This window comes from Budorcas taxicolor, chromosome 11, assembly GCF_023091745.1.
Source record: "Budorcas taxicolor isolate Tak-1 chromosome 11, Takin1.1, whole genome shotgun sequence".
Taxonomy (NCBI): Eukaryota; Metazoa; Chordata; class Mammalia; order Artiodactyla; family Bovidae; genus Budorcas; species Budorcas taxicolor.
The window spans coordinates 27,739,013-27,749,700 of NC_068920.1; positions in this window are offsets into that span (position 1 = coordinate 27,739,013).

Sequence of the window (10,688 nt, forward strand, 5' to 3'; positions counted from 1 at the left end):
CTGAACACATGACAAGAATATACTACTATTCAGTAAAAAAATCTATCCTAGTTTTTGGAGTACGTATGTGTCACAAACTATCTTGCTGCTAGTCTCTAAGAACAGTGGATCTTAAGGAAAAAATGTACTCTTGGTACAGTCTTTGGCTCAACATGGAGGCTACACCTGGGTGATGGGCCTGGGGTTAGGGCAAAGGCCTGTTCGTTTTTGTTAGTAGTATTTATGTTTCTTACACACATGAATGGCTTTGATAAAAATACCAAAAGAAAAGATAAGGTGAGTCATTATAAGGCTAAAAACAAGGCAAGGAAATTTAGATTAATTAGGATCTGAGAATGGCACTGAAAATGGTGGTAAAGAAATAGATTTAGACATTTAATAAGAAAAATCTAGAAGACTAAATGTCTGGATAAAATATAATGGAGATGAGTCAAGAGGACAACAAAGTTTTATGGCCTGGGTGACTATAATGAATTAAATTATGTTCCTTCCAAATTCATATATGGAAGTCCTAACTCCCAGCACACATCAGAATGTGACTGCATTTGGAGGTAAAGCCTTTAAAGATGTTTTTAAGGTTAAATGAGGTCATTATGGTAAGCCCTAATCCGATAGGACTGGTGTCCTAAAAAAGGGAGAGACACAGGGATGTGTGTGGATACAGAGAAGACCATATGGAGACACACCAAGAAGGCAGCTGTCTGCCAGCCAAGGAGAGAGCCCTCAAGAGAAGCAAACCTGCCAAAACCTTGGTTTCAGACTCCTAGCCTCCAGAGCAGTTAAGAAAATTAATTACCGCTGTTTAAAAGACTCTGATGATGAGAGGCATTGAGGGCAGGAGGAAAAGGGGACAACAGAGGATGAGATGGCTGGATGGCATCACCGACTCGATGGACGTGAGTTTGAGTGAACTCCGGGAGTTGGTGATGGACAGGGAGGCCTGGCGTGCTGCGATTCATGGGGTCGCAAAGAGTCGGACTCAACTGAGCGACTGAACTGAACTGAAGCCACCTTAAATTTCTGTTGTTTCTGGCAAACAGCAGAGACTAAGAAAATGATGGTGGCATGACCAGAGGCAGGAAAATGGGAAGGGGCACCGGTTTGAGACAAGAGATATGTTCAAATTGAAGTACCAGTGAAATATCCAAGAGTAAATAAGCAATAAGCAGCGGGGGCCTTTGGGCTTCCCTGGTGGCTCAGCGATAAAGAATCTGCCTGCAATGCAGGAGATTTGGGTTCGGTCCCTGAGTCAGGAAGGTTCCCTGAAGGAGGGCATGACAACCCATTCCCGGTATTTTTGCCTGGAGAAACCCACAGACAGAGAAGCCTAGAGGGCTACAGTCCATAGGGTTGCAAAGAGTTGGACACAACTGAAGTGCTTGAACAGTGGAGGACTACAGTTCCTATGAGAAAGTAGCACAGACCTTCGTTAGCACAGAGGCAATTGTTGAGTCCTGCCCCAAGGCCACAGATGCGAGGCCTTGCACCAAGGCCTCAGAAGTGGAGCCCAGAACCAAGGTCACCTCCAAAGCTGACTGAGCCCCTTTGTAACCTTGCAAAAAGCACCTGAGAATAACTTAACAAGCTTCTTGGCTCCCAATGCTATAACGTCCCAACCAATCACCTAACGCCAACCTTCCAGCAGAAATTTTCTTTGTCTTTAGACTGTAAAAATTGGCTATTAACCCACGAAAACTGTCGACTCTCCCTGGTCTGTCAGGAGCTGTCAGCTCACTGTGCTTCCAGTGCCCACTTAATCTCTGCTCTTTGTTCTTAATCAACTCACTCCCTTCTGAAATGCTCTGTGTCTGGAAATTCTTTTCCAATTCCGTGCTCAGACGGCCTCAACAGTAATGGCTGTAGGGAAGCTGATGTGACCTTGAAAGAATAAAGAATTTAGGGAGTCAGGGACTGGGGAAGGGGAATATCCAGTGAAGGGACAGCAGGAGGAACCAAAGGCAAGAAAAAGAGAGGTTGGTGGTGTTCAGTCGCTCAGTCGTGTCCAACTCTGCCACCCCCGCAGACTGCAGCACACCAGGCTTCCCTGGCCTTCACTATCTCCTGACAGAAAAAGAGAAGGACCTGCTAGCAAATAGAACGGAAGCCAAGGAAGAGAGCATTTGAGGGTAGGAGTAATTGTTTTCTAAAAATGCAATACAGAGGTCAAGAGAATGAGGAACCAGAAAAGAATCATGGATTTAGCTGAAAAGAGGTCATTGTTGATCTTTAAGGGAACAGTTTCAGTGTAGCTGTGGGGAAAGAAACCAGACTGCCAAGTATGCAGTGGGTAAGAGCTTAGACAAGAGAGAAAAGAACCCCAGGGCACATGTCCCAAGTTTAAGGGTTAGATTGCCCGAGGGAGGAACAGTGAGGAGGGAGTGGGGATTGATCACCCACAGAAATCTGTCACACGGTTCAAGATAAAAGGGGAAAGGCACCAATGAAGCAGGAAAACCAGAAAGAAGCCTGTGCAGAAGTGAAGTCCTCTAGGATTGCATCGACAGGGTGTGCGCACTGTGGATGAATTTTATTTCAGAAAGGAATGTGGATTAGACATCCAGGGAGCTAGGAGGGAAGGTGACTGTGAAGAATTACGGGAATTAAGGATTAGAATAGTTGTAGGAGCTTGAGGGTTACTAGGAAGTCAATGAATAGCCACTCCCTTGAGTGGAGAGGGAGCTTGAGCAAAGATCTGTTAGAGAGATTACGAATTTAGTGGACATCAATAAGAAATCAGTTAAGAAATACCAAGCAATAGTAATACCCAGTGACTAACAGGAGCTTGAGCATTTAGAAGAATAAAGAAGAGCTGCTTGGAGCAGCTTATGTAACCCATGTGTGTGACCTCAAGAAGCTCCTTCCTGAATCATTTTCTGTTATTGCATTGCCATTTCCAGTGTTCTGGAATTCTGTGCCACAAGCTAAAGGTCATTTATGTAATCCGAAGCTGGGAAGACTCTCTGCTAGGGAGATTTTTAGTACAAAGTCAACTCTTCTGTTATACAAGTGAAATATCTAAATGGTCTGCAAAGGCGTTACGTGGTTAAAAGCTTTGGAGAGGAATATTTTGCTAAGCAAGATTAATCATGGATTCTTTGTATTATAGGGCTGAAGGAAGAAATGAGAGTTGTAAGGAAAGATATGAGTCACCCTGCAGCTCGGTAGCTGGCCTTCATTCAGCAGTGTCATCGGATCTCAGGCTGCTTCCTTCTGTCGGCCAGCGCTTATTCTCGTTGATTCATGAGCACAAGATGGTTCCCACAGCTAACATCACAAGCACCTTCGAAGGCAGGAAACAAAGGATAGGGTAAAAGCCTTTATCCTCCTGGGGCGTCTCTTATCAGAGAGAAAAAATGATATTTCCCAGTAGCCCTGCAGTAGATATCCCCTTAAATCTCATTGCCTATACAAATGGGTCATATACCTGTGCATACAAAAAAAAAAAAAAAAAACAACTATCTACCTACCCTGAGGAGCGTTCAACATGGAGAAGAACAGGACACTAGCCCTAGATAGCTAAGAGACACATTAAGGAATAATGTCAGTGAGCCCAGACTTTTGCATCTTCCTACACATAGAAAAGCACCAAAATCATGAACTTGAAATGCCTGTTTGGTTTGTGATTAGCAGTCATCTTTTGCTGTTTGACTACATGGGGTTTTTTTTGGTGGGGAGTGTTTTTGTTTCCCAACAAAAAGCCGTATATATCCTGGCTCCTACTTTCCTTCTCTGGAACATTGATCAGAGCTATCTGAGAGGCTGTCTCCTGAGTGCTAGTCTTCAGGAAGGTCTGATTAAAACAGAACTTGAAACTTTTAGGTTGTACGTTTTTCTTCAGTCAACTCCTGGCTACTCTTAGGTGTAACGGGTGCTGACAAAAAGACACAGAGTACCCATGTTTGACTTAGCAATAGTGACTCATCCCATAGGCTGGGTACGTGCCCCACAACAAAAGCAGGGTGGGCACCCCCACAGGAAAAAAAAAAAAGGGAAGAGGCCTGTTGGGTAGGCAAGCCCATACTCGCATATGTTTGGTCTTAATTCTGCATCATAATTTGTGTGATGTTTTCTAAATTGTTTTTTTTGGGGCTCATTTGGGGTGTTTTGTTTTGTTACTGTTTAAATCTTTCACTGCTTGGACTGCGTATTCTTCTGTGGCTATGGATGTGGGTGCAGGTGGGTATTTTTTCTTTTAAGGAAATACATATTTGCATTTTTGTTCTACTGGTTATCTTAGAATACAATTATAATTGATTTACAATGTTAAGTTAGTTTCAGATGTACAGCAAAGTGATTCATATGTATGTGTGTATGTGTATATATGTATATATATACTCTTTTTTCAGATTCTTTTCCCTTATAGGTTATTACAAAATATTGAGTATAGTTCCCTATACTATTAATAGATCCTTGTTGATTATCTACTTTATATGTAGCAGTGTATAAATGTTAGTCCCAAACTCCAATTTAGTGGTACCTGTGTAAGTATACATTTATATAATACACTTAATCTATTCTTTCTTTAGACATGGCCAATTGACCCCATACTATCAGCACTGATGAAATTATTATATTAACACTTCTTCCCTCTTTCTGCTCTTTTTAGTATTTATCTTTACATTTTTAAATGTAGTTTCTCTACTACTTTTGATTGATCAAATAAAAAATAATTATTTTATTCCTGGCTATTAAATGATTGAATCAACACAACTTAATAACCTCTCTCTTTCTGTCACTTTTCATCTCCCAACTATTTTTCATTACAGTATATATTTCCTGTATTGTCAGATGGGAATTGGGACGAATGTAGGCACTTGGGACTTCTAGTGACATACAAGGGAGATTTTTCTTGCTTGGGATATTGGTAAGAAGATGGCTTTTCACTTTGATAATGGAACTAGATATATGGCTTATTCATGAAGGAGGGACAAACTTCTGCCCGGGATTTCACCTGTGTTAGTGTTTTGATATAAAGTCAGAAAAAGTTGTTACAACTGGGCTACCATTTCATAATAAATCAGGCATAAAAGATTAGTAATTAATTTAGTCTCTAGTTAAATCAAAAGTAGATTATAGTCACAGGGTATATCTTTTTAAGGACTCTTTCCTCTTTCCTTAATTATTTTAGTAAATTCATAAGAATGAAGCCCCATCAAGATTATTTGATTATTAAAAAATTGTGATTGGTATCCTTTAACTAGATTTGTGAGGGAATTTAATATGTAATGTGGAATGGAAAATAAAAAGGGCAACTGTTTTATTTTTAAAAGCCAACAAAATCTAAAACCAGTGCATTTGTGACTTCCTAATAACATCATCTGTTTTACTTCTGTTAAATCGAACTGCTACAGTTTTACCATATTTGGTAAATTAAAAAAATAACTATCTTGCTTTAAAGTAGTTCCTTTTTAAAAAACTTTCTTCCAATGATAAACAAATATATTGCTAATTAATGCCCATTTTACACATTAATTTATCTTCTGCATTTTGTTGATTTAAATATCCAATTTTCTTATTCCATTAAAACACACACACATAAACTTACTGAAGGACTCAGCTTGTCTCTTTCCTTGTTCTTTATCTCATGTATCAACACTGTGTACTGGTTCTTTTTTCTCTCCTAATCTCAAGGTCCACTTCACCTCAGTTTAGGCTTAATTCTCAACACAGGTATTACCTCCTTAATAGCAATGGACTCCTGAATGGAGGATTTACCTACCTACCTTTCAGGTAGCACAGAGAGTTGGACTTGCTTTTCTCTTTTGCTTCTGGACTAGCACCCCATTCTCTAATGCTTAAAGGATTAGATGCAGTCCTTTCAAGCAAAACAGACTGATTAGCTTTGTGAAGCACTAGGAGCTGAGATCAACGTACACGGTGTATTTGGGATTACACTGTGTACTGTGTTAATGCGGTTTGCAATTGTCCACCTCATGTGTGGAGATAGGGGAGTCAGGACTTTATCATGGGTAGAAGACATCTACGATGTTATAATTGAGAAAGATGATATTCTGCCTCATTCACCATCAGATCTTTTTCCTGAGTCTCTAACATGCATAATCATTTTTTCTTTTCACCTACATTCCTTCCTCTGAATAGCTTCAGCGTACAGTTTTTTAACCAACACCCAAAGGCCAGAACATTCTCTTGAGTTCTCCCACACAAAGCAGTTTCTTTCCATGTTCTTATTGGTACTTGGTAGTCCTTTGATAAGGGACAAAATGTTTTAGTGCTTAATTAGAGATGGAGCTGGAGCCATTTAGAATGCGTGCTTCAAGAGGCAAACAGAAGGCAGAGTTGGTGAAGGGTCTTGAGCAATGACAATTAAAAGCCCAGGAGGAGGGATTTCCCTGGTGGTCCAGTGGCTAAGACTCCAGGCTCCCAACGCAGGGGGCCGGGTTCGATCCCTCATCAAGGAACTAGATCCCACATGTCACAATTAAAGATCCTGCATGCCGCAAGGAAGATCAAAGGGATCGTGTGCAGAAGCTAAGACCTGGTGCAGCGAAATAAATAAATATTAAAAAAAAAAAGAAGAAGAAGAAAAAGCTCAGGAGGAAAGGGAAGAAAAAGAAGCAAAAGTGTCATGAAGCACTGCAAATTGTTCAGTTAAAAAAAAATACTATAGGCAGAGAGATCAAAAACATGGTGTTGAAATCTAGGTAAAAGATGTATAGGCTTTCATTGTGCTAGTCTTTCCATCTTCTTGTACAGCTGAAATTTTTAAAAATAAAAAGAGCATAAGATATCTGTGGATATGTATATGTATGTTTGAAAGATTTCTTTCAAAAATATTGGGAGGTATTCAAATATATTGTGAACATAAAATTACAACTGAAAAGTTATGATTCATGTTCATAGTCATACCTAATGGAATGCAGATCACACTGAGACTTACTGAATTTTTCCACTTGAATTTTTTTTTCCAGGTACCTTGGTGTTTATTTAAACTAAGAGAAAAAGGGCACATCTTCATGCAATACTTATTTGGTTCTTTAAATAACAGTTGTGACAAATAGCAGAAAGAATTAAGGAATGCAGTAGGCAATAGCTGTTCAAAACATCACCATTTTGGGTTATATATAAAGAAATGTCTCAAACACTTTTTGAAATACCATAATAGCCAATACTAGAGGCATGCCTTCAGTAGGCATGGGAATGCAGTTTAGAAAAAAGAAAAAATAAACCATGCAAGACTAGTGAATTTCACTAAAATCACTGAGCAAGAAAAGCAACACTGGGAACTTACCTGGTGGTGCAGTGGTTAAGAATCTGCCTGCCAGTGCAGGGGACAGGGACTCAATCCCTTGTCCAGGAAGATCCCACATGCCTCGGAGCAGGTAGCCCCGCACCACAAGAGCCTGTGTGCTGCAACTACCGAAGCCCATGGACCCAAGAGTCGTGCACTGCACCTACTGAAACCTGCTTGCCTGAAGCCTGCGCTCCACCACAAGAAAAGCCTGCGCCCCACCACAAGAGTAGGCCCTGCTAGTCACAACCAGAGAAAGCCGGCGCGCAGCAACAGAGACCCAGTGCAACCAAAAAAAGAAAAGCAACATTGAACTCCACATACTAATTCCACCCAACGTGTACACAGCACCTGGACTTTAATTGAAGAGAAAAGCTAAGACGCCCCTCTATTTTTGGTGAACAGTTGAACGGTAAACTTAGATGACTTTTCCCCCTGGATTTTACCTGGGAGTGAACTTTTAAATTTTTAATCTGAAAGAAGGCAGGTGGGGCACTTTTATACTTATATCATCACCACTTTGGTATTTCTTGGATTACAGGAAGATTCACATTTTTTTACAGCTCATACACATATACCACAGGCTGGAATTACTATTATGCTAGTCTCAGAGTTCTTTAACTTATTTTGTGCATAAATTTATGTAATAATTTCATTCCTATTGATCTCTAATATCATTATCCTATCACCATTTCTATTCCTTCTCTATAGGGAAATTAAATCCAGTTCACAGATACTTTCAAAAACGTGTGTCTCAAGTTTCCAAAATACCTGAATTAGATCTAAAATGCCAGGTCTCTCTGATGATTTGCTATTGTGTCTTCACTGTCAGGCTGGTAGAACTTGGAGAGTTCCCATGTGTATGATCAGGCCACCCAAGATGACTATTCTCTTCTCTCCCTACATTACCTGTCAACCAGTGCCTGCTTCACCTACACTCTACTCACAACTGACCATTCTACATACTTGTTCTGGCCGCAGCTTCTTATGTTGAGATCAGAACATCTCTACCTTGATAGCTTAACAAAGGGGCAGTGAGGGGCATGCCTCTCTGCTAGTTTCCCTGGTAACCAATGAGCCAACCCAAAGTCAGTTCCCCCTGTAACTGCTTACTTCCCTTTTCCCCCTGGAATGAAGAGTACTGCCAGGTAGCCTTTCTCTGCTCCAAACTCTGACATCTTGGTCTGTTTTGATCTCACTATGCATCGGGCACATGAACTTGGGTTTGACATTACCAGTCCCTGTTTTGAGAATTAAATTTTTTCCTCTTTTTATCAAAATTGGAGATCTTTTTCCCCAGTTTTTTTTGTTTCTCCTCACATGTCCTATAATTTCTCAAAGAGCAATTACAATGACCCAGAACACAAGGACCAATTCCTACAGTATCCCTGGAATGCACATTGTCTAATTCCATACACTTAAGCGTCTGCATTTAAAACATTTTAAGTGTTCATTTAAAACATCTGCATTATTATCCGATGCTCTTACACATTTTTATTAAGTTTCCATTGCTTTTTCTTTTTTAAAACTTTGCAGATTACTAAACCTTGCTTTACAGAAAAGATGAAGAAAAACAATTGGCTATTTTCCTTACTTATTGTTATCTCTTAGCACTTATGCTTGCTTTATCAAAGTGCTAGGTAGTTAGAATAGGAAAAAGGAATCCAAAATGGCGGTGGCTAGAAGACAAAGGAAAAAGCCAGCAAAAATGGATAAAAAAAAAAAGGAAATCCGTGGACCAGCATGAGAACTTCAGGTGAAACAAACACACTTGGCTAGCCCAATTTGCATAAGGCAGGCTCAGGAGGGAGGAGACAAATGTCTAAAAGGAGGAAGGGTAGAAGGATTGAGGCCTCTCCTTTGGGGTTGGCCCACCCTCATGCCTCGAGGGTGTACTATTCTTTGTTTTCCCTAATAAAACTGAGCTGTAATGGAGCTGTAACACTGCTATTTAAAATCTTTACTGCAGTGACAGAACCGAGGAAATTACACACTCCCCTGACAAAAGCAACAAAGAACAGTGCTTTTCCTGTTCCTCTTTCAATTCAAATATACTTTTTAAGAGCCCTTTCCCTCAGGATGGGGTAAAGGAACTGAAGAAAGTCCTTTTCTCACCTCCAATTTTGATCCCCTCCTAGAAGAGATGCTACTGATCTGACTGGAGTTGTAAATAGTGAACAGGATGCTTTGGCCACAGGGAGAAGTCTTTAGAGCTGGCTTTTCTCTCTAATTGAGCTGGTGCCTTCAGTCATTTGCTCTTTTCCTCTCTTCTGTTTACATAAACTCTCAGGCATTCTCAGTTCCCGTTTGGCAGAGAGATTTCTGTCTTGAGCCTCAAATGTGTCCTGTTGCTGAGTTTACCAGAGAGCCCTGTGAAGGCAGTTACAGGAACTACTGAAAAATGAAGGAGCATCTGGTGTGGTGTGCTTTCCCGGTGGCGCAGTGATAAAGAATCCACCTACAATGCAGGAGACACAGGAGATTAGAGTTTGATCCCTGGGACAGGAAGATCCCTTGCAAGAGGCAATGGCAGCCCATTCCAGTATTCTTGCCTGGGAACTCCCGTGGATAGAGGAGCCTGGCAGGCTATTGTCCATGAGGGGGCAAAGGGTCGGACACACTGAGCACGCGGCCTGGTGCAGTATTTTCTACATTGTACCTTGCATAGCTCCCTTGACAACCTTAAAGCAGAGATGGCTGGGCTGAGCCAGGGTTTGATCAGGCTTGTGTCGTCAGCCCAGGGCTGGCTTCCTCAACGTGCACCTGAGTGGTCACTTGGAAGAGTCCTGTGCTTGGTTTACTGCCCTGCTGTTGCCATCTTAAAATTGCTCATAATTTTTTAAGAAGGGGACTCCCATTTTCATTTTGTGCTGGGTCCTCCAAATACATGGCTGGCCCTGACCCAGCCTAATCACTACCTCCACTCAACCCACCACGACTTCTAACCAAAACCTTCAGCTTCTGAAGGGGGCAAATACAACTTTTGATTTGTTCTTGGTTTTAGTTTTGGAAACACTGTTCATGTAGGCTTTTGTTGATGTTGTATTCATTTTGAAGAATGTATTGTCTTTCACCTTTCGTATAAATCTTCAAAAATTCTGAATTCCTAGGGAAACTCTGTATCCACATTGGTCCTTCAGATTCTCTCTTCTTTCCATTCTCACTGAGATTATTCACTATCTAGATTGGAGCTTGTGTTTCTAATTTTCTTAAACACTTTAGGAGTCTTAAATCATGGGATATATTTGCTTCTTTTCATTGAATTGTTTTTCAGACCATTTCCCAAAAACCTGTTTCTTGTCTAATCCATAAATTCCCCAAAGAGGAAAAGATGCATTGAGCAAAATCTAGGACACAAAAAAGACATCATATAACTTCCTCTAATTCTCCTCCCATCTGAAGGGCACCTGCCTTAGCTCTTTTCGAAAATAAGCCTACT